The sequence below is a fragment of the Pristiophorus japonicus genome, unplaced genomic scaffold (assembly GCF_044704955.1).
Source record: "Pristiophorus japonicus isolate sPriJap1 unplaced genomic scaffold, sPriJap1.hap1 HAP1_SCAFFOLD_278, whole genome shotgun sequence".
In the NCBI taxonomy this organism is placed as follows: domain Eukaryota; kingdom Metazoa; phylum Chordata; class Chondrichthyes; family Pristiophoridae; genus Pristiophorus; species Pristiophorus japonicus.
The window spans coordinates 560149-584228 of NW_027252538.1; the positions used below are offsets into that span (position 1 = coordinate 560149).

General features: G+C 47.7%; 1 protein-coding gene and 1 long non-coding RNA gene across 8 annotated transcripts in view; one reads left to right on the forward strand and one right to left on the reverse strand.

The window, feature by feature from the left end:
• The window catches only part of LOC139247648 (uncharacterized), a 497861-nt gene that overhangs the window by 457301 nt on the left and 16480 nt on the right, over positions 1-24080 (forward strand). The window contains exons 1-2 of one of the 2 annotated variants that reach the window (XR_011590942.1): positions 4698-4747; positions 6290-6453. This is a non-coding gene — a long non-coding RNA (uncharacterized lncRNA). Of the gene's footprint in view, positions 1-4697; positions 4748-6289; positions 6454-24080 lie in introns of those variants that run through there. The other variant, XR_011590943.1, reaches the window with a different exon arrangement.
• Positions 1-24080, reverse strand: part of LOC139247638 (zinc finger protein 229-like) — a 401943-nt gene that overhangs the window by 147060 nt on the left and 230803 nt on the right. The window lies entirely within an intron of this gene.

The following is a 24080-nucleotide window of genomic DNA, read 5'->3' on the forward strand; positions in this document are numbered from 1 at the left end:
CTAATTTTAGGAGTGGAAGCAAGTCTTCCTCGATTCCGAGGGACTGCCTATGAAAAAAGAGGGATTGGCGGGACAACAACAACAACTTGTGTTTATATAGCGCCTTTACCGCAGTAAAAGGTCCCCAGGCGCTTCACAGGAGGGTCACAGATTGTTTTCTCTATTCCGGGGCGGATCTGCAATTGTCACCGAACTAATCTGCCTCCCACAATATCTGCAGAATCCCGGGAATACCCGCAACCTCCCCGAGAATGGTCTTCATCATCATCATCTGTGGTCCCTGGAACCAGGATGACTTGCTTCCACATGGGATCGCAGATGTTTCAATGAAGGAGCCGATATTCCAGTCCTGAACTCCAATTGAAGGGTGGAAGATGCCTGTGCCTGGATTGTTTTAACGTGTGGTGACCGTCTCACACCAGCCACCACACAGGATTGACAGAGCTTGGCAAGGGTTAACCAGACGGCAGGAGACCTGCTCTGCTGCAAGGACCTAGTGCGCACACATATCGCAGTGTGGGCAGGTCCGTGCTGCCCCTGGGCTCTCGGCTCTTCTGGGCCCCGTACCCTCATTCACCGCACCTCTGCCACGATCTCTCACCGTTCCTCCGCCACGATCTCTCACCGCACCTCCGCCACGATCTCTCACCGTTCCTCTGCCACGATCTCTCACTGCACCTCCGCCACAATCTCTCACCGTTCCTCCGCCACGATCTCTCGCCGCTCATCCGCCCCGACCCTCCCACTCCTCCGCTGTACCTGGACCCCGCCGATGTTCCTGCCCACGCTCCAAACTGTGACCTGGGTTTTGATGATGTCATCCAGTCGCCCACCTCGAAGCCGTCGCACACTTGTAGCAGCTCACTCTGGAAGCTGCAGTGGTATGCTCTTTTATCCTCCCGACCCGCGGTGGTCTTTTTTTCTTCAAAAATATACTTTATTCATATAAAATTTTCCAAATACGTTGGAAAATAGTTCAGTACCTTGCGGTCAGCAATTCCATACAATTCGTTTGGATGCTGACAGCAGTTCCATACGATGCACTAGCGTGCATTTAATTTCAAGGTACAGTTTAGTACAATCCATAAATCACGTTACATGTAGTACTGTGCAAATAAGGGTATTACATGGAGCAGATAATAACAGGTTTACATTACATTCTAGGATACACTTCAATACCGATCATGAATCTCGTTACATGTAGCACTATGCAGATGAAAGCAGTACACGGAACAGATGCGAATATGTCCTCTCGCAGGTCAGGGTGGGCCACGACGTTCCAGGACCCACGCTGCTCTTTTATCCTCCCGACCTGCGGTGGTGACCTCTCGCAGGTCAGGGTGGCCCACGATGAATGAATGCCCCGGGAATAAGTTGCCCTGGTGTTGACACTCAGATTGTAATTATTTCTGTGGTGCCCAACTTTAATATTCTCCTGAAAGTCCCACTGCAATCCAGTTCCAGTTCCATTGAGGGTGTAAAAGAAAAGATAGCCATCCGTGGCTAACTAAAGAAATAAAGGACGGTATCCAATTAAAAACAAGGGCATACAAAGTGGCCAAAACGAGTGGAAGGACAGAAGATTGGGAAGCTTTTAAAAGCCAGCAAAGAATGACTAAAAAAATCATTAAGAAAGGGAAGATAGACTATGAAAGTAAACTAGCACAAAATATAAAAACCGATAGCAAGAGTTTCTCTCGGTATATAAAAAGGAAAAGAGTGGCTAAAGTAAATGTTGGTCCCTCAGAGGATGAGAACGGGAATTAGTGATGGGGAACATGGAGATGGCAGAAACTGTGAACAAATACTTTGTATCGGTCTTTACGGTAGAGGACACAAACAATATTCCAACAGTGGATAGTCAAGGGGCTATAGAGGGGGAGGAACTGATCACAATCACTAAGAAGTAAGGTAATGGGTCTAAAGGCAGATACATCTCCTGGACCTGATGACTTGCATCCTAGTGTCTTAAGAGAAGTAACAGCAGGGATAGTGGATACATTGGTTATAATTTACCAAAATTCCCTGGATTCTGGGAGGTCCCAGCAGATTTGAAAACTGCAAATGTAATTCCCCTATTTAAAAAAGGAGGCAGACAAAAAGCAGGAAACTAGACCAGTTAGCCTCACATCTGTGGTTGGGAAAATGTTGGAGTCCATTATTAAAGAAGCAGTAGCAGGATATTTGGAAAAGCATAATTCAGTCAGGCAGAGTCAGCACGGAATAATGAAGGGGAAGTCATGTTTGACAAATTTGCTGGAATTCTTTGAGGATGTAATGAACATGGTGGATAAAGGGAAACCAGTGGATGTGGTATGTTTGGACTTCCAGAAGGCATTTGACAGGGTGCCACATAAAAGGTTACTGCGCAAGAGAAAAGTTCACGGGGTTTGGGGGTAATATATTAACATGGATAGAGGATTGGCTAACAGAGAACAGAGAGTCGGGATAAATGGTTCATTCTCGGGTTGGCAATCAGTAACTAGTGGGGTGCCGCTGGGGCCCCAACTATTTACAATCTATATTAACAACTTGGAAGAAGGACCGAGTGTAACATAGCCAAGTTTGCTGACAATGCAAAGATGGGATAAAAAGCAATGTGTAAGGAGGACACAAAATACCTGCAAAATGACATAGACAGTGAGTGGGCAAAAATTTGGCAGATGCAGTATAATGTTGGAAAGTGTGAGGTCATGCACTTTGGCAAAAAAAAATCAAAGAGCACGTTATTATTTAAATGGAGAATAATTGCAAAGTGCTGCAGTACAGCGGGACCTGGGGGTATTTGTGCATGAAACACAAAAGGTTAGTATTCAGGTACAGCAAGTGATCAGGAAGGCCAATGGTATCTTGGTCTTTATTGCAAAGGGGATGGAATATAAAAGCAGGGAAGTCTTGCTACAGTTTTACTGGGTATTGGTGAGGCCACACCTGGGATATTGCCTTGGTTTCCATATTTACAAAAGGATATAATTGCTTTGGAGGCAGTTCAGAGAAGGTTCACTGGGTTGATTCCTGAGATGAGGTTGTTGACTTATGAGGAAGAAGAATGAGAGGTGATCTTATCGAAACATATAAGATTATGAGGGTGCTTGACAAGGTGGATGCAGAGAGGATGTTTCCACTGATAGGGGAGACTAGAACTTGGGGGCATAATCTTAGAATAAGGGGCCGCCCAGTTAAAACTGAGATGAGGAGAAATTTCATCTCTCAGGGTTGTAAATCTGTGGAATTCGTTGCCTCAGAGAACTGTGGAAGCTGGGACATTGAATAAATTTAAGACAGCAGTGGACAGTTTCTTAACCGATAAGGGATTAAGGGGTTATGGGGAGCGGGCAGGAAAGTGGTCCTGAGTCTATAATCAGATCAGCCATGATTGTATTAAATGGCAGAGCAGGCTCGAGGGGCCGTATGGCCTATTCCTGCTCCTATTTCTTGTGTTCTTATGTAAAAGGCCGATGATAATCAGCCCTTGATGAATCGACTAACTGTGGCAGATAGGGACGTGATCTTTGGGTTTGAGCTTCCCGTGTGCTAATCTTCTCCTTCTAACACCCTGTAAAAGGAGTTTACAAAAGTCTTCACTGTAAGTACAGGATAGAACTTCAGAACATTCTCTCCTTCTTGTCCCATGGGCCATGCAGCGCCGATACACCTGGGTAATCTGGGCCTGTCACTGATGGTAAAACCCGCAGCTCCCGCCCCACTGGACACACACGTGACAACCAATGGGCCAATGGTTTTTCTGGTGCCCTCCCCGCCCCTGGTGCCAGGCTCGGTATACACCATCCTGTGGGGTCGGTGCCCGCCCCTGGTGCCAGGCTCGGTACTTAGCCATCCTGTGGGTCGGTGCCCTACCCCCCCCCCCCACCACCACCACCACTGGTGCCAGGCTCAATACACGGCCATCCTGTGGTGTTGCTGCACTCCCCGCCCATCCCCCCCCCCCCCCCACTAGTGCCAGGCTCAATACTCGGCCATCCTGTGGGTCGGTGCCCTCCCCTGGTGCCAGGCTCGGTATACACCATCCTGTGGGGTTTGTGCCCTCCCCTGGTGCCAGGCTAGATACACAGCCATCCTGTGGGGTCGGTGCCCTCCCCTGGTGCCAGGCTTGGTATACGCCCATCCTGTGGGGTTTGTGCCCTCCCCTGGTGCCAGGCTCGGTATACACCATCCTGTGGGGTTTTTGCCCTCCCCTGGTGCCAGGCTAGATACACGGCCATCCTGTGGGGTCGGTTCCCTCCCCTGGTTACAGGCTCGGTATATGGCCATCCTGTGGGGTCGGTGCCCTCCCCTGGTGCCAGGCTCAGTATACGCCCATCCTGTGTTGTTGGTGCCCTCCCCTGGTGCCAGGCTCAGTTTACCCATCCTGTGGGCTCAGTGCCCTCCCCGCCAGGCTACATGACGTCACAGAGACTGCATTGCCAGGTTACATGATGTCACACAGCTCGCGTTGCTGGGGTTTTGACGTCACACACTCATTATTGCCGGGTTGTTGACGTCACTGGCGCTGAGTGAGCGGCGGCGCCAGTTCGAATCGCAGCCACGTGACCCGGAGCGAGCCCGCCTCGGACTGTGGGAGAGATCGGGGTAAATGGCAGATACAGGGTCACGATTGGTGGGCGGCCTGTCAATCAGGTCAATCAGCCAATTGCAGGGGCGGACAACGCCTCCCTGAGCGCGCTACTGCGCATGTCCAGGAACCCCGGAGGTCGGCCGTTGGTGAAGGTAGACAAGATGGCGGAAAGTAAGTGGAGCTGAGCGGCACCGGAGGGGGCCGAGAGAGAGAGTGTCCCGGGAGAGAGAGAGGTGGCCGGGGGAGAGTGTTCGCGGGGGGGGGGTGGTGGTGGTGGGAGAGTGTCCCGGGGGGGAGGTGAGACATGGAATGGGGGTGAGGGCGAGAGAGACACGGACACGCGCACACAGACTTGACACAGGCACATCCCCAGAATGACTGGGGAGGGAGGAGACAGACGAGGGGGAGAGAATGGGGGGTCCTGGGAAACCGCCCCCCTCCCCTCCTCCTGTAACCGCCCCCCTCCCCATCTCCTGCAACCGTCCCCTCCTCCTCTCCCCTCGGCTCCTCGTCCCCATCCCCGGGGCCCAGTGAGATCAGACAGTGTGTAACCCGGGGGCCCAGTGAGATCAGACAGTGTGTAACCCGGGGGCCCAGTGAGATCAGACAGTGTGTAACCCGGGGGCCCAGTGAGATCAGACAGTGTGTAACCCGGGGGCACAGTGAGATCAGACAGTGTGTAACCCGGGGGCCCAGTGAGATCAGACAGTGTGTAACCCGGGGGCACAGTGAGATCAGACAGTGTGTAACCCGGGGGCCCAGTGAGATCAGACAGTGTGTAACCCAGGGGCCCAGTGAGATCAGACAGTGTGTAACCCGGGGGCCCAGTGAGATCAGACAGTGTGTAACCCGGGGGCCCAGTGAGATCAGACAGTGTGTAACCCGGGGGCACAGTGAGATCAGACAGTGTGTAACCCGGGGGCCCAGTGAGATCAGACCGTGTGTAACCCGGGGGCCCAGTGAGATCAGACAGCGTGTAACCCGAGGGCCCAGTGAGATCAGACAGTGTGTCACCCCGGGGCCCAGTGAGATCAGACAGAGTGTAACCCGGGGGCCCAGTGAGATCAGACAGCGTGTAACCCGGGGGCCCAGTGAGATCAGACAGTGTAACCCGGGGGCCCAGTGAGATCAGACAGTGTGTAACCCGGGGGCCCAGTGAGATCAAACAGTGTGTAACCCGGGAGCCCAGTGAGATCAGACAGCTCGTAACCTGGGGGCCCAGTGAGATCAGACAGTGTGTCACCCGGGGCCCAGTGAGATCAGACAGTGTGTAACCCGTGGCCCAATAAGATCAGACAGCGTGTAACCCGTGGCCCAGTGAGATCAGACAGTGTGTCACCTGGGGCCCAGTGAGATCAGACAGTGTGTAACCCTGGGGCCCAGTGAGATCAGACAGTGTGTAACCTGGGGGCCCAGTGAGATCAGACAGTGTGTAACCCGGGGGCCCAGTGAGATCAGACAGTGTGTAACCCGGGGGCCCAGTGAGATCAGACCGTGTGTAACCCGGGGTCCCAGTGAGATCAGACAGTGTGCAACCCGGGGAGAATTCTAGTGATTGTCTGTCAACCCAGACGTGTGGGACAGAGACCTGAGGAAAAGGATAAAATCAAACAAATACTGGACATATACTTTTCTGAAATGTTGGAAAAACACTTTACATTACATTCCACTTCACAACATTAATAATCTAATTTTCTGCCCTGTGATAATTAGATCCCGGTGAATGGCGGAGTGATTGAGAAAGTTCCACAGCTGGAAGGAAACAGCGATTGTGGACTGAGGAACAACAGCAGGTGAACCAGCACAGGATTGTGAGAGCACCAACCAGTGAGCCCCTTCCGATTGAAAGCGGTTCAATAGATCGACTGGGGAGAAAGGTAAGAGAAAGTGCCATTTACTCAGATACACACCGGTCCTGTAGACAGTACACACAGGTTACAAGGTAAGACAGGAAATGAGACCGGGAGAGACTAACCACCGAGCACAATTATCCAGCATGAGGCCGTGCAATGGGATGTGAAGTGAGATCAGTTTCTGTCTCTAAACACAGTCACAGTGAATCTTGTGTGTGTTTTAGAGTAAAGGGCTTTGATCTAAGAGGTGACTCCAGTTTGAGGCAGAGCCCAGCAGATGGACCGGTCTCTGTACATTAGGTGCGGCTGAAATCACACCTACACCATCAGATTTCAATGTTCAAATATTTCCCATCTGGTGAGAAAGCCAATGGAAAGATTGAACAGGAAGCACATCGTCAATTCACTGATCACGGTGCACAGACCAATCTGAAAGACCAGCACGGCCTATCGCCCACAGAATCAATTATTCATTCATGAACATTTAGAATTATAAGAAAATATGTTGATAACTACTTATATTGATAACTAATAATATTGAAGCATTGATCACTAGAGATATGTAGTATTCTAATATACTGAAACACAGATATGGAGAGTTGCAATTTATTGATTGGCGTCGTACTTGACCCCGAGATGAGCTTCCGAACCCATATTCCCTCAATCACCAAGTACGCTTACTTCCACCTCCATAACATCGCCGGTCTCTGCCCCTTCCTCAGCTCATCTGCTCAAACCCTCATCCATGCCTCTGATCGGCCTAACACCTCGTACTCTCCGTAAACATAAGCTTAAACTTAAGGGGCATAGTTTTAAGGTGGTTAGTGGAAGGTTTAGAGGGGATTTAACGGGGGGGGGGGGGGGGCTTCTTTATGCAGAGGGTTTTGGGGATCTGGAACTCACTGCCTGGAAGAGTAGTGGATACAGAAACCCTCACCACTTTTAAGAGATGGTTGGATGAGCACTTAAAGTGCCGTAACCTGCAGGGTACGGACCTAGAACTGGTAATTGGGATTAAACGAGATCCCCTCTTGTTGGCCGGCGCAGATATAATGGCAAGTGCTGCAGGGAATCGAATATGGCCAGGGTGATCTGGACTAGTTTCGATCGCCTGGATGGGTAGGAGAGGAATTTTCCCACATTTTCTTTCCCTAAATTGGCCTGGGTTTTTACCTGTTTTTTGCCTCTCCCAGGACATCACATGGTTCTGGTTGGGGTGGAGTGTAGAATGTTTCGGTGCAAGGGGTGTCGCAGTTGTATGAGGCGGGCTGGTTGGCTGGGTGCTATTTACCTTTCCGCCATTGTTCATTGTTCATAGGTTTATATGTAACCTTCAGGGCTGCTGACCGAGGGCCTTGCGGCTCTTTGTCGGCCGGCACGGACACAATGGTCTGAAATGGCCTCCTTCTGCGCTGTAAATTTCTATGTTTCTTCAACACTCCTGCCCGTATCCTTACTCAAGAACACAAGAAGTAGCAGCAGGAGTTGGCCATACGGCCCCTCCCATCTACTCCGCCATTCAGTAAGATCTCTATTCGATAGAGAATTTTAATGATTCACAACTCTCTGAGTGAAGAAATAGCTCCTCCACATAGGATAAGAGATCGGTCATTTAAAACTAATACTAGGACCCCTAACTCTAGACTATCAAGCCCTTGTCAATTCCTCTCAGAATTTTATATGTTTCAATGATATCACCTTCCGTTCTTCTGAACTCCAGAGAATATAGGCCTATTATACTCAATCTGTCCTCAGCCCTCTCATCCCAACTTGTACCAATTTCCGTTCACCCATCACCCCTGTGCTCGCTGAACTACATTGGCTCCTGGTCCATCAGTGCCTCGCTTTCAAAATTCTCATCCTTGTTTTGAAATCCATCCAGGATCTTGCCCCTCCCTATTGCTGTAACCTCCTCCAACGCGACAACCCTCAGATCTTTGCATTCCTCCAATTCTGGCCTCTTGAGCAGCCCCAATTTTCAGCAATATTGGTGGCCGTACCTTCAGCTGCCGAGGCCATATGCTCTGGAATTCCTCCCTAAACCTCTCCACCTTTAAAATGCTCCTTAATACCTACCCTTTTGAATAAGCTTTCAGTCACCTGTGCTAATATTTCCTTACGTGACTGAGTGTCAAAGTTTGTTTGCTCACAGTCCTGTGAAGTGCCTTGGGACATTTTACTATGTTTAAGGCGTAATATAGATGCCATTTGTTGCTGATAACTGAAGATATTTTGAATCTTAATTTAACGAAACTACAGGCATGGGGAATTGCAATAGATTGATAACTGCAGAGGAAGAGGATTGTTATGTATTGCTTATAGTGTGAATTCTTTTAATGTGAGGTGGCCCTTGCACAATTACTACCACACGGGCTTGGCAGAGCAAGGTCTTAGTCCAATGGCAAGGGGATCCAAGATGACTGGAGACCAGGCTCTGCTGCATGTTTCCTCTGGCACTGATTCTCACTGGGGTACAGTTTCCTCTGGCACTGACTCTCACTGGGGTACAGTTTCCTCTGGCACTGACTCTCACTGGGGTACAGTTTCCTCTGGCAGACTCTCACTGGGGTACAGTTTCCTCTGGCACTGATTCTCACTGGGGTACAGTTTCCTCTGGCACTGACTCTCACTGGGGTACAGTTTCCTCTGGCACTGACTCTCACTGGGGTATAGTTCCTCTGACACATTTACTGTACCTAATTCGTGCTGTCCCTGCCCTGAGAGTGCATAATGGTACAGTTTAGAAGGAGCTTTAACCTGAAACTGATCAGGAGCTGTGGGTGGAAAGTTTTCAGTGCAGTGGCAGATCGTACTGCTGCTGAATTTTAATTGATAAGCTGCCAGCAGTACGGTCGGGACGGACACCGAAGTGTGCCCTGCGGCAGTGTAGAGGAAACTTTACTCTGTATCTAACCCATACGCCACCTAGTCTGTGGGAATTTAGTGTGAATTTGAAAGCAATTGCTAGGGTAGATAGAGAGAAATTTATTTTGCTGTTTGGGGTGTCGAGGACGAGGGGACATAACCTTAAAATCCGAGCCAGGCCATTCAGGAGAGATGTTAGGAAACACTTCTTCACTCAATGGATGGTTGAAGTGTGGAACTTCCCACAATAAGCAATCGATGCTCGCCCATTGAATAATTCTGGGCCAGTTGTGATGTCTGCCAAATGACCCGTTGCTTGTTCCCTTGGATTGGATCTTTATTTATTCCCTTTGTTTGTTTTCAGTTTCACTGCTGGACCCACCACTCAAAGCACTTTGTCTGATCTGCCCCTGGGAATGAGCAGACTCCTCTCTCATCTCCCACACTGCACCGTCTCTCCTCCTCTTTCTCCCTTGGTTGTGTTCCACACTCTAGTCCTTGGGCCTCCCCCGGGGATTCTCAGTATGAACAGGGGGATGTGTGTTGAGACAGGATGTCCCAGCTCTTCACCTTTAAAGGGACATGGAGAGGGCCCACTGGGCTGAATGGCCCTGCTTTATGATAACACTGCAGTGCCTACCAACCAACCTCCCTGAGCCCTGCTCATTGTGGGCTGGCAGTGTCTGATGGGACAGTGAAGAGGGAGAAAGACTTGGATTTATTTGGCGCCTTTCACGACCAAAGGACCCCTCAAAGTGCTTTACAGTCAATGAAGTACTTTTGGATTGTAGTCACTGTTGTAGTAAGGGAGAGTTACCCTGTATCTAACCCATGCTTTACCTGCCCCTGGGAGTGTTTGATGGGACAGTGCAGAGTGAGGTTTACTCTGTATCTAACCCGTGCCGTACCTGCCCTGGGAATGTTTGTTGGGTCAGTGTAGAGGGAGCTCTACTCTGTATCTAACCCATGTTGTACATGTCCCGGGACTGTTTGATGGTATAGTATTGAGATAGTTCTACTCTGTATCTAACCCTGTGCTGTACCTGCCCTGAGAGTTTTTGACAGGATAATGTAAAGGGAGCTTTGCGCTGTATCTAACCCATATTGTACCTGATCTGGCAGAGTTTGATGGGACAGTTTAGAGGAAGCTTTTCTCTCTATCTAACCCATACTGTAACTGCCTTGGGAGTATTTGATGAGACAGTGTGGTGGGAGCTTTTCTCTGAATCTAACCCATACTGTACCTGCCCTGGGAGTGTTTGATGGGATAATGTAGATGGAGATTTACTGTGTGCCAAACCTGTGCTAACCTCGCAAGTTGTGAAGAGGACGCCAATAGTCTACAAAGGGATATAGATAGGCTAAGTGAGTAGGCAAAACTTAGGCAGATGGAATATAGGCCCCAAGTTTCCACACACTGCAAAACAGGTGCCCCTCTGAGCTGGGCGCCTGTTTTTTGCGCCGAAAACGGCGCCTGAAAAAAAACGCGCTATTCTCGAGCGCTTTGCAGCTCGATGTCAGCTTGGCGCGGCGCCCAGGGGGGCGGAGCCTTCCACTCGCGCCGATTTTGTAAGTAGGAGGGGGCGGGTACCATTTAAATGAGTTTTTTTCGTGCCGGCAATCCTGCGCGTGCGCGTTGGAGCGTTCGCGCACGTGCAGTGTGAAGAAAACATTGGCACTCCGCCATTTTTGTAGTTGTTCAATTTTTAACATTTTTTAATAAAACCACATTGCCCTTCCATGATCAGCACTGAGGCTTCTTGCAGCAGTGAGAAGGCTGCAGGAAGTCTCAGAAGTTGAGGCAGCCGTTTCCTGACGGGCCCGACCGACGGCATGGGGGCCCCCCCCCCCAGCCGTCGGGAATGGCTGCCTCAACTTCTGAGGCTTCCTGCAGCCTTCTCACTGCCTCCCCCCCGCTGCTGTTGGTCGGGCCCTCACTGCCTCCTACCCCCCCCCCCCTGCCGTCGGGAACGGCTGCCTCCTCCCTGCCTCCCCCCCGCTGCCGTCGGTCGGGCCCTCACTCCCCCCCCCCCCCCCCCCCTCCCCCCAGCCGTCGGGAACGGCTGCCTCCTCCCTGCCTCCCCCCCGCTGCCGGCTGCCTCAACTTGTGAGGCTTCCTGCAGCCTCTCCCTGCCTGAAGCACTTTCACACAGGTAGGAACATGGTTTATTTAATCTTTTCTTTGCTTATAAATTTTTATTCAGGTTGGAATTATTTGTGTAATATTTGTATAAGTATAACTAAGGATTTATTGTAGAATGTAATGACTTCCCTTCCCCCCCCCCCCCCCCCCCCTCGTTCCGGACGCCTAATTTGTAACCTGCGCCTGATTTTTTAATGTGTAGACAAGGTTTTTTCAGGCCTACAAAAATCTTCACTTGCTCCATTCTAAGTTAGTTTGGAGTACGTTTTCACTGTGGAAACTTTCAAATCAGGCGTCAGTGGCTGGACACGTCCCCTTTTGGAAAAGAAAATTCTGTTCCAAAGTGAAACTGTTCTACATGACTAGAACTGCAGAAAACTTAAATGTGGGGAATTGCGATTTTTAAGATACTCCGTTCTCCACCAGTTGCTCCTAAAAATCAGGAGGAAATCATGTGGAAACTTGGGGCCATACTGTGGGAAAATGAACTTATCCACTTTGGTAGGAGAAATAAAACAGCAAATTATTATTTAAATGGGGAGAGAATACAAAATGTCGTGTACAGATGGATCTGGGGGTCCTTGTACATGAAACACAAAAATTTAGCATGCAGTTACTGCAATTAATTAGGAAAGCAAATGGATTGCTGGCCTTTATTGCAAGGGGGATGGAGTATAAAAGTAGGGAAGTCCTGCTGCAACTGTATATAGCATTGGTAAGACCACACCTAGAGTACTACGTACAGTTTTGGTCTCCTTATTTAAGGAAGGATATACTTGCACTGGAGGCAGTTCAGAGAAGATTCACGAGGTTGATTACTGAGATGAAAGGTTGAGCAGGTTGGGCCTATACTCCTTGGAGTTTAGAAGACTTAGAGGTGATCTCATTGCAACATATACGATTTTGAGGGGGCTTGACAGGATAAATGCAGAGAGGATGTTTCCCTTCGTGGGGGAATCTAGAACTAGGTGGCATAGTTTCAGGATAAGGGGTCGCTCATTTAAAACGGAAATGAGGAGGAATTTCTCCAGGAGGGACGTGAATGTTTGGAATTTTCTACCTCAGAGAGCTGTGGCGACTGGGTCATTGAATGTATTTAAAGTGGGGATAGACAGATTTTTGAAAGATAAGGGAGTCAAGGATTATGGAGAACGGGCGGGGAAGTGGAGTTGAGGCCTGGATCCAATCAACCATGATTTTGTTGAATGGCGGAGCAACCTCGGGGGGCCAAATGGCCTACTCCTGCTTCTATTTCTTGTGTTCTATACCTGCCCTTGGAGCTTTTGATGGGACAGTGTAGAGGGAGGTTTACTCTATCTAACCCGTGCTGTACCTGCCCTGGGAGTGTCTGATAGGACAATATAGAGGGAGGTTTACTCTGTTTCTGACCCGTGCTGTACCTGTTCTGGGAGTGTTTGATGGGCAGTGTAGAAGGAGCTTTACTCTATCCAATTTTGCTGTACCTTCTCTGGGAGTGTCTGATGGGACAGTGCAGAGGAAGCTTTACTCTGTATCTGACCTGTACTGTACCTGCCCTGGGAGTGTTTGATGGGATAATGTAGATGGTGATTTACTGTGTACCGAACCTGTGCTAACCGAGCAAGTTGTGAGGAGGACGCAAAGAATCCACAAAGGGATATAGAGAGGCTAAGTGAGTGGGCAAAACTTTGGCAGATCGAGTATAAAGCGGGAAAATGTGAGGTTATCCACTTTGGTCGGAGAAATAATAAAGCAAATTATTATTTAAATTGTGAGATTACAAAATGCGGTGGTACAGTGGGATCTGGGGGTCCTTGTACATTAAATACAAAAAGTTAGCATGCAGGTACTACAATTCATTTGGAAGGCAAATGGAATGTTGGCCTTTATTGCAAGGGGGATGGAGTTTCAAAGTAGGGAAGTCCTGCTGCAACTGTACAGGGCGTTGGTAAGACCACACCTGGAGTACTGCGTACAGTTTTGGTCTCCTTATTTAAGGAAGGATATACTTGCACTGGAGGCAGTTCAGAGAAGGTTCCTGAGGTTGATAACTGAGATGAAGGGGTTTTCATAATGAGAATGGTTGAGCAGATTGGGCCTGTACTCATTGGAGTTTAGAAGACTTAGAGGTGATCTTATTGAAACGTATAAGATTCTGAGGGGGCTTGACAGGATAGATACAGAGAGGATGTTTCCCCTCGTGGGGGAATCTAGAACAAGGGGGCATAGTTTCAGAATAAGGGGTCGCTCATTTAAAACTGAAATGAGGAGAAATTTCTTATCTGAGGGACGTGAATCTTTGGAATTATCTACCTCAGAGAGCTGTGGGGGCTGGATCATTGAATGTATTTAAGGTGGGGATAGACAGATTTTTGAACGATAAGTGGGTCAAGGATTATGGGGAGTGGGCAGTGAAGTGGAGTTGAGACCTGGATCCGATCAGCCATGATCTTATTGAATGGCGGAGCAGGCTCGAAGGGCCAAATGGTCTACTCATGCTCCTATTTCTTATGTTCCATACCTGCCCTGGGAGTGTTTGATGGGACAGTGCAGAGAGGGAGTACTACTCTGTATCTAACCCATGCTGTACCTGCCCCGGGAGTTTTTGACGGACAGTGTACAGGGAGTGTTACGCTGTATCTAACCCATGCTGTACCTGCCCTGGGAGTCTCTGATTGGACAGTGTAGGCGGAGGTTTACTCTGTATCTAATCCGTGCTGCACCTGCTCTGGGAACGTTTCATTAGACAGTGTACATAAGAGCATAAGGAACAGGAGTAGGCCATACGGCCCCTCGATCCTGCTCCGCCATTCAATAAGATCACGGACTCAGCTCCACTTCCCCACCCACTCCCCATAACCCCTTATCCCCTTATCGTTTAAGAAACTGTCTATTTCTGTCTTAAATTTATTCAATGTCCCAGCTTCTACAGCTTTCTGAGGCAGAGAATTCCACAGATTTAGAACCCTGTGAGAGAAGAAATTTCTCCTCATCTCAGTTTTAAATGGGCGGCCCCTTATTCTAAAATCATGCCCTCTAGTTCTCGTCTCCCCCATCAGTGGAAACATCCTCTCTGCATCCACCTTGTCGAGCCCCCTCATAATCTTATACATTTCGATAAGATCGCTTCTCATTCTTCTGAACTCCAGTGAGTAGAGGCCCAACCTACTCAACCTTTCCTCATAAGTCAACCCTCTCATCCCCGGAATCAATCGAGTGAACCTTCTCTGAACTGCCTCCAAAGCAACTATATCCTTTCGTAAATATTGAAACCAAAATTGCACCCAGTATTCCAGGTGTGGCCTCACCAAAACCTTGTACAGCTGCAGCAAGACTGCCCTGCTTTTATACTCCAACCCCTTTGCAATAAAGGCCAAGATACCATTAGCTTTCCTGATCACTTGCTGTATCTGCATACTATCCTTTTGTGTTTCATGCACAAGTACCCCCAGGTCCTGCTGTACTGTGGCACTTTGCAACCTTTCTCCATTTAAATAATAACTTGCTCTTTGATTTTTTTCTGCCAAAGTGCATGACCTCACACTTTCCAACATTATACTCCAACTGCCAAATTTTTGCCCACTCACTGAGCCTGTCTATGTCCTTCTGCAGATTTTTTGTGTCCTGCTCACACATTGCTTTTCTTTGTATTGTCAGCAAACTTGGTTACGTTACACTCAGTCCCTTCTTCCAAGTCATTAATATAGATTGTAAATAGTTGGGGACCCAGCACTGATCCCTGCGGCAGCCCACGAGTTACTGGTTGCCAACCAGAGAATGAACCATTTATCCCGACTCTCTGTTCTCTATTAGTTAGCCAATCCTCTATCCATGCTAATATATTACCCCCAACTCCGTGAACTTTTATCTTGTGCAGCAACCTTTTATGTAGCACGTTGTCAAATGCCTGCTGGAAGTCCAAATACACCATATCCACTGGTTCCACTTTATCCACCCTGTTCCAAACTCCAGCAAATTTGTCAAACATGACTTCCCCTTCATAAATCCATGCTGACTCTGCCTGATCGAATTTTGCTTATCCAAATGTCCTGCTACTGCTTCTTTAATAATGGACAAGGGCAACATTTTCCCAACCACGTTAGGCTAACTGGTCGATAGTTTCCTGTTTTTTGTCTGCCTCCTTTTTTAAATAGGGGCGTTACATTTGCAGTTTTCCAATCTGCTGGGACCTCTCCAGAATCCAGGGAATTTTGGTAAATTACAACCAATGCATCGACAATCCCTGCCGCTACTTCTCTTAAGACCATAGGATGCAAGCCATAAGGTCAAGGGGATATATCTGCCTTTAGTCCCATTATCTTACTGAGTACCACCTCCTTCGTGATTGTGATTGTGTTAAGTTCTTCCCCCCCCCCCCGCCCCCCATAGCCCCTTGACTATCCACTGTTGGAATATTGTTGTTGTCCTCTAACGTAAAGACTGATACAAAATATTTGTTCAGAGTTTCTGCCATCTCCATGTTCCCCATTATTAATTCCCCGGTCTTGTCCTCTAAGGGACCAACATTTACTTTAGCCACTCTTTTCCTTTTTATATACCTATAGATACTCTTGCTATCTGTTTTTATATTTTGTGCTAATTTACTCTCATAGTCTATCTTCCCTTTCTTCTTCATTTATTTTAGTCGTTCTTTGCTGACTTTTAAAAGCTTCTGAGTCTTTTGTCCTTCCACTAGTTTTGGTCACTTTGTATGCCCTTGTTTTTAGTTGGATACCGTCCTTTATTTCTTTAGTTAGCCACGGATGGCTATCTTTTCTCTTGCACCCATTCCTCCTCACTGGAATGTATTTTTCTTGAGAGTTGTGAAATATCTCCTTAAATGTACACCACAGTTCATCAACCGTCCTACACATTAATCTATTTTCTCAGTCCACTTTACCCAACTCTGCCCTCATACCTTCATAGTTTCCTTTATTTAAGCTTAGTACGCTGGTTAGAGATCCAACTTTCTCACCCTCCATCTGAATTTGAAATTCAATCATGTTATGATCACTCATTCCGAGAGGATCCTTGACTAGGAGATTGTTTATTAATCCTGTCTCATTACACAGGATCAGATCTAAGATAGCCTGCCCCCCTGGTTGGTTCTGTTACATACTGCTCAAGGAACCCGTCCTTTATGCACTCCATGAACAACTCCTCAAGGCTGTCCTGACCAATTTGATTTGTCCAATCAATATGGAGGTTAATATCACCTATGATTATTGCTGTTCTCTTTTTACAAGCCCCCACTATTTCCTGGTTTATGCTGCGACCAACAGAGTTGTTACTGTTCGGGGGCCTATAGACTATGCCCACCAGTGACTTTTTCCCCTTATTATTCCTTATCTCCACCCAAACTGTCTCAACACCCTTATCATTTGAGCCAATATTGTTTCTTACTATTGCATTGATTCCATCCTTTATCCATAGAGCGACCCCACCTCCTTTTCCTTTCTGTCTGTCCTACCGGATTGTCAAGTACCCCTGAATTATTTAATTCTCAGCCCTGGTCACCTTGCAACCACATCTCTCTAATGGCTATCAGATCATACCCATTTGTCTCAATTTGTGCCATCAACTTATCTATTTTGTTACAAATGCTACGTGCATTTAGACAAAGTACCTTTAAGTTTGTTTTTTTTACCTTTTTTTCCTGCTTGTATCCTCTCCTTCAAATTCACTTTCTTTATTTTTGCTTTCTAATTCCAGCTTTACTCCTCCCTATTGAATCTTTTTCAGGTTCCCATCCCCCTGCCAAGCTAGTTTAAACCCTCCCCAACAGCACTAGCAAACCCACCCGCAAGGATATTGGTCCCTGCTATGTTGAGATGCAACCCGTCCAGCTTGTACAGGTCCCGCCTCCCCCAGAAGCAGTCCCTAAGCCTCAGGAAGCTAAAGCCCTCCCGCCTGCACCATCTCTCCAGCCATCTGCTCGATCCTCCTATTTCTGTACTCACTAGTTCGTGGCACCGGGAGTAATCCAGAGATTACTACCTTTTGAGGTCCTGCTTTTTAACAGTGTAAAGGGAACTTTCCTCTATATCTAATCCATGCTGTAGCTGCCTTGGGAGTGTTTGATGGGACAGTGTAGAGGGAGGTTTACTCTATCTAATCCATGCTGTACCTGCCCTGCAAGTGTTTGATGTAACAGTGTAGATGGAGCTTTACTCTGTTTCTGACCCGTGCTGTACCTGCTCTGGGAGTTTTTGATGGGACAGTGTAGAGGGAGATTTCTTCTGTATCTAATTTTGCTATACCTGCCCTGCGAGTGTTTAATGCGGCAGTGTAGATGGAGCTTTACTCTGTATCTAACCCGTGCTGTACCTGCCCTGGGAGTGTTTGATGGGACAGTGTAGAGGGAGCTTTACTCTGTATCTAACCTGTGCTGTACCTGCTGTAGCAGTGTTTGAGGGGACAGTTAGAGGGAGCTTTAATCGGTACCTAACCCATGCTGTACCTGCCCTGAGAGTGTTTGATGGATAATGTAGACCGAGATTTACTCTGTATCTAACCTGTGCTAACTTAGCAAGTTGTGAGGAGGATGCAAAGGGATATAGAGAGGCTAAGTGAGTGGGCAAAACTTTGGCAGATGGAGTATAATGTGGGAAAATGTGTGGTTATCCACTTTGGTCGGAGAAATAAAACAGCAAATTATTAATTAAATGGGGAGAGATTATAAAATGCGATAGTACAGAGGGATGTGGGGGTCCTTGTACATTAAACACACAAAGTTAGTGTGCAGTTACAGCAATTAATTAGGAACACAAATGGAATGTTGTCCTTTATTGTAAGGGGGATGGAGTATAAAAATAAGAAAGTCCTTCTGCAACTGTACAGGGCATTGGTGAGACTACACCTGGAGCACTGCGTACAGTTTGGCCTCCTTATTTAAGGAGGGGTATACTTGCATTGGAAGCAGTTCAGAGAAGGTTCCCAAGGTTGATGACTGAGATGAAGGGGTTGTCATAAGAAGAAAGGTGAAGCAGTTGGGGCCTATACTCTTTGGAGTTTAGAAGACTTAGAGGTGATCTTATTGAAACGTATAAGATACTGAGGAGTGTTTGAGGCAGTGCAGAGGTTGGTTTACTCTGTATCTAACCCGTGCTGTACCTGCCCTGGGAGTGTTTGATGGGACAGTGTCGAGGGAGCTTTACTCTGTATCTAACCCCCTGTATCTTCCCTGGGAGTGTTTGATGGGACAGTGTCGAGGGAGCTTTACTCTGTATCTAACCCCCTGTATCTGCCCTGTGATTGTTTGATGGGACAGTGTAGAGGGAGCTTTACTCTGTATCTAACCCGTGCTATACCTGCCCTGGGAGTGTTTGATGGGACAGTGTACAGGGTGCTTTACTCTGTATCTAATCCGTGCTGTACCTGACTAAAGAGTACTTTCGGCAGACACTAGGTGCTCAGAATATCCCATTCCCCAGCAGTGACATCCATCACCTCGATGAGAACATCATTTAACTCAAAGATAAGAGAAACCCATCAGTTCCTCCACCGGACACAGATCCGGAGAGACAGTAAGTGTCCTGAACATTGTTGTACAGTGAGCTCGATGGTTCCTCCCTGGGTTTGAGCCTTTTGGTGATGCTTTGAATTTGATGCCCTCAAGTAAGGAAGTGGCCCTAGAAATAGTGGATGTATTGGTGGTCATTTTCCAACATTCTATAAACTCTGAATCAGTTCCTTTGGATTGGAGGGTAGCTAATGTATCCCCACTTTTTAGAAAAGGAGGGAGAGAGAAAACAGGGAATTATAGATTGGTTAACCTGACATTGGGAGTGGGGAACATGCTGGAATCAATTATTAAGATGAAATAACAGTACATTTGGAAAGCAGTGACAGGATCGGTCGAAGTCAGCATGGTTTTATGAAAGGGAAATCATGCTTGACAAATCTTCTAGAATTTTTTCAGGACAAGGGAGAACCATTGGATGTGGTGTATTTGGACTTTCAAAAGACTTTTGACAAGGTCCCACACAAGAAATTAGTGTGCAAAATTAAAGCACATGGTATTGGGAGTAATGTATTGACGTGGATAAAGAACTGGTTGGTGGACAGGAAGCAAAGAGTAGGAATAAACGGGTCCTTTTCGGAATGGCAGGTCGTGACTAGTGGGGTACCGCAAGGTTCAGTGCTGGGACCACTGCTATTTACAAGATACATTAATGATTTAGGCGAAGGAATTGAATGTAATATCTCCAAGTTTGCAGATGACACTAAGATGGGTGGTAGTGTGAGCTGTGAAGAGGATGCTAAGAGGCTGCAGGGTGACTTGGACAGGTTAGGTGAGTGGGCAAATGCATGGCAGATGCAGTATAATGTAGATAAATGTGAGATTATCCACTTTAGTGGCAAAAACAGGAAGGCAGAATATTATCTGAATGGTGACAGATTAGGAAAAGGGGAGGTGCAACGAGACCTGGGTGTCATGGTACATCAGTCATTGAAAGTTGGCATGCAGGTGCAGCAGGCGGTGAAGAAGGCAAATGGCATGTTGGCCTTCATAGCGAGAGGATTTGAATATAGAAACAGGGAGGTCTTACTGCAGTTGTACAGGGCCTTGGTGAGGCCACACCTTGAATATTGTGTGCAGTTTTGGTCTCCTAATCTGAGGAAGGACCTTCTTGCTATTGAGGGAGTGCAGTGAAGGTTCACCAGACTGATTCCCAGAATGGCAGGACTGACACATGAAGAAAGACTGGATTGACTAGACTTATATTCACTGGAATTTAGAAGAATGAGATGGGATCTCATAGAAACATATAAAATTCTGATGGGATTGGACAGGTTAGATGCAGGAAGAATGCTCCCGATGTTGGGGAAGTCCAGAATCAAGGGTGACAGTCTAAGGATAAGAGGTAAGCCATTTAGGACCGAGATGAAGAGAAACTTCTTCACTCAGAGAATTGTGAACCTGTGGAATTCTCGACCAAAGAAGGTTGTTGAGGCCAGTTTGTTCGATATATTCAAAAGGGAGTTGGATATGGCCCTTACGGCTATTAGGATCAAGGGGTATGGAGAGAAAGCAGGAATGGGGTACTAAAGTTGCATGTTCAGCCATGATCATATTAAATGGTGGTGCAGGCTCGAAGGGCCGAATGGCCTACTCCTGCACCTATTTTCTATGTTACTGACTCACTGACTTGTGGAAATAGTTTTTCCTTATTTACCTGATCAAACTTTAAGCACCTTCCTCAGACCTCCCAATTCCCCTTTGTTCGAATGAAAAGAGCCCCAGTTTCTCCAATCTCCCCTGATAACTAAAGCCTCTCTTCCCTGGTATCATCTCAGTGAATCTCTCTGCACTCTCTCCATGGCCTCGACATCCTTCCTGGTGTAAGATCCCCAAAACCTGACACAATATTCGAACTGCAGCCTAACCAATGAATTGTGCAGGTTTACATGACCTCTGCCCTTTTGTACACCATGCCCCTATTTATAAAACCTAGGATCCCATGTGCTTCTTTAACCACTTTATCAATTTGTCCTTCTACTTTTAAAGATTTTTGTATCTGAAGACCTTGTCGGTATTAGAGATATTAACATAACATGACTAAAACACATTGACATAAACTGGCTGATATAATGTGCATCATGAGAAAGAGAAGTTTAGTCTGAGTTAGAAACTTAAACAATCGATTCACTGCAGACAGGTCGCCATGGCAACACTGATAAGACATTCCATTCACTGAACCCACTGTTGGAATCTGTAATCAGATCAGGGGAAAGAACAGGGTTTGTCTGTTAGTACCCACAATGTAAGCTTAAACCAGAGTGAGTAACACAATAGATTAGATTATAATGTGTGATGTTTGTACCTATAATTGTGAAACTATAAGAAATAACAACCTACAGCAGGCAGGGTAGTTTAGGGATAATGAGAAAATTACTGAAGAAAAATAACTGCTGGGAACCAGGGAAAAGTGTCATTGTAAATCACAGATTAGAGAAATTCCAGCTGTCTTTTCCTCACTTCCTGTGCAAACCCAGCAGAGAAAACAAAGAAGAGTCCGGTGCCAGAGGTGGATCAGTGCAGGGTATAAAAGTGAGGGGAGACTGATGTAAGGGGGCAGTCGGGACTGGAAACACCGGAGATCAAGCTCAGGCTGCCCGAGGTTCCATCCAGCGGGCTGACCTGATGTCAGTTACTGTGGACACACGGGATTCAATTACCCGTGCCAGCTGGATAGTCATTGATGCATTCACATCGGGGAGTACAATGGCTATGACCCCCCCCCCCTGCCCCCGCATTCTGAACCCCTGGTCCCCCCCCCCAATGCTTCTCCCAACCAAACCTTCGTCTACCTACTATCAAGTGCGCTACCCAGCGCCGAGCCTGTGACCAACATCTCGCCATAGGCAACTAGGCCCATACAGCAGTGCCTGGTCTCCAGTCATCATGGACCCCCTTGCCACTGGACCAAGACCTTGCTCAGCTTAGCCCGTGTGGTAGCCGGTGTGCAACGACCACCCCACGTTAAAAGAAATCACGCACAGGCGTCTTCCATCCTCTTAACATGAAGTTCAGGACCTGGAACTTCAGGACCCTCATGGACAACCCCAACAGCGACAGACCGGAACGCCGCAGCGCCGGGAACTTAGACGCTTTGATATTGACATCACCGCCCTAAGCGAGACCCGGTGGGCAGGGGAAGGCCAGCTCAAGGAACAATGTGGAGGTTACACCTTCTTCTGGAAAGGCAAACCAGAGGCAGAACGCCACCTCCACGGAGTCGGCTTCGTTATCAAAAACAAGCTGGTCAACTGCCTCAAAGACTCCCCCTGCGGGGCTAACGAACGCCTCAGGAAGCTTTGACTCACCCTATCCCGGAACCAGTGCGTCACAGGCAACAGTACATATGCCCCAACACTTGATGTAATGGATGAGACCAAAGAGGGTTTTTATTCCAACCTCAAAACATCCCTGACCTGCATCCCTGTGGGCGACAAACTGATCCTCCTTGGCAACTTCAACGCCAGGGTCGGCAAGGACACAGCCCTCTGGGGAGGCATGATTGACAGAGAGGTTAGGGAAAGACAACTCCAGCGCTACCCTACTCCTGACAAAATGTCTAGAATACGAACTCCTCATCAACAACACCTTGTTCCGACAGAGGGACAAATACAAGGCATCGTGACAACATCCTCGCTCCAAATACTGGCACCTGCTCGACTATATCATCATCCAAGCCCGTGATCGCAAGGATGTGCACATCACCCGGGCCATGACAGGAGCTGACGACTGCTGGACGGACCACCGCCGAATCCGATCCATCATTGACATCAACGTAGCCCCAAAGCGAAGGGCGCAGCAGAAGCAGTGTCGCAAAAAAAGTCACTGCCGGAGCACTTAAGGACCCAACTAAGAGAGTCCTTTACAGTCAGCATCTCGCAGCTAACCTGGCGTGCCTTGAGGACCCCGAGACGCAGAATTCCCACAGTGCTATTATCTGAATGGTGACAGATTAGGAAAAGGGGAGCTGTACTGAGACCTGGGTGTCATGGTACATCAGTCATTGAAGGTTGGCCTGCAGGTACAGCAGGCGGTTAAGAAAGCAAATGGCATGTTGGCCTTCATAGCGAGGGGATTTGAGTACAGGGGCAGGGAGGTGTTACTACAGTTGTACAGGGCCTTGGTGAGGCCACACCTGGAGTATTGTGTACAGTTTTGGTTTCCTAACTTGAGGAAGGACATTCTTGCTATTGAGAGAGTGCAGTGAAGGTTCACCAGACTGATTCCCGGGATGGTGGGACTGACATATCAAGAAAGACTGGATCAACTGGGCTTGTATTCACTGGAGTTCAGAAGAATGAGGGGATCTCTGACGGGTTTAGACAGGTTAGATGCAGGAAGAATGTTCCCAATGTTGGGGAAGTCCAGAACCAGGGGTCACAGTCTAAGGATAAGGGGTAAGCCATTTAGGACCGAGATGAGGAGAAACTTCTTCGCCCAGAGAGTGGTGAACCTGTGGAATTCTCTACCACAGAAAGTTGTTGAGGCCAATTCACTAAATATATTCAAAAAGGAGTTAGATGTCATCCTTAATACTATGGGGAATCAAGGGGTATGGCGAGAAAGCAGGAATGGGGTACTAAAGTTGCATGTTCAGCCATGAACTCATTGAATGGCGGTGCAGGCTCGAAGGGCCGAATGACCTACTCCTGCACCTATTTTCTATGTTTCTATGCTTGGTCTGTCCTCCAGGCCTCTATAACCAGTGCCTGCAATGAGATGCTCGGTCACTCAACCAGGAAATACCAGGACTGGTTTGATGAGAATGATCAGGAGATTCAAGCGCTAATAGATTGCAAACGCAGGGCATTTCTGAGCCTTAAACAGCAACCCAACTCTGGAGCAGCAAAACAGCATTACAGACGGCTAAAGGCTAAGGTCCAACAAAAAAAACCCGGTACCTAAAGAACAGGTGGCAGATGGAGAAAGCACAGGAGATACAGCAGCTGGCCGACAGCCATGATATACGAGGACAGTCTGCACCTGGGCAGGACCAGAACTAATGTCCTAGGGGGAGTGTTTGCTAGTGCTGTTGGGGAGGAGTTAAACTAATATGGCAGGGGGATGAGAACCAATGCAGGGAGACAGAGGGAAACAAAAAGGAGACAAAAGCAAAAGACAAAGGAGATGAGTAAAAGTGGA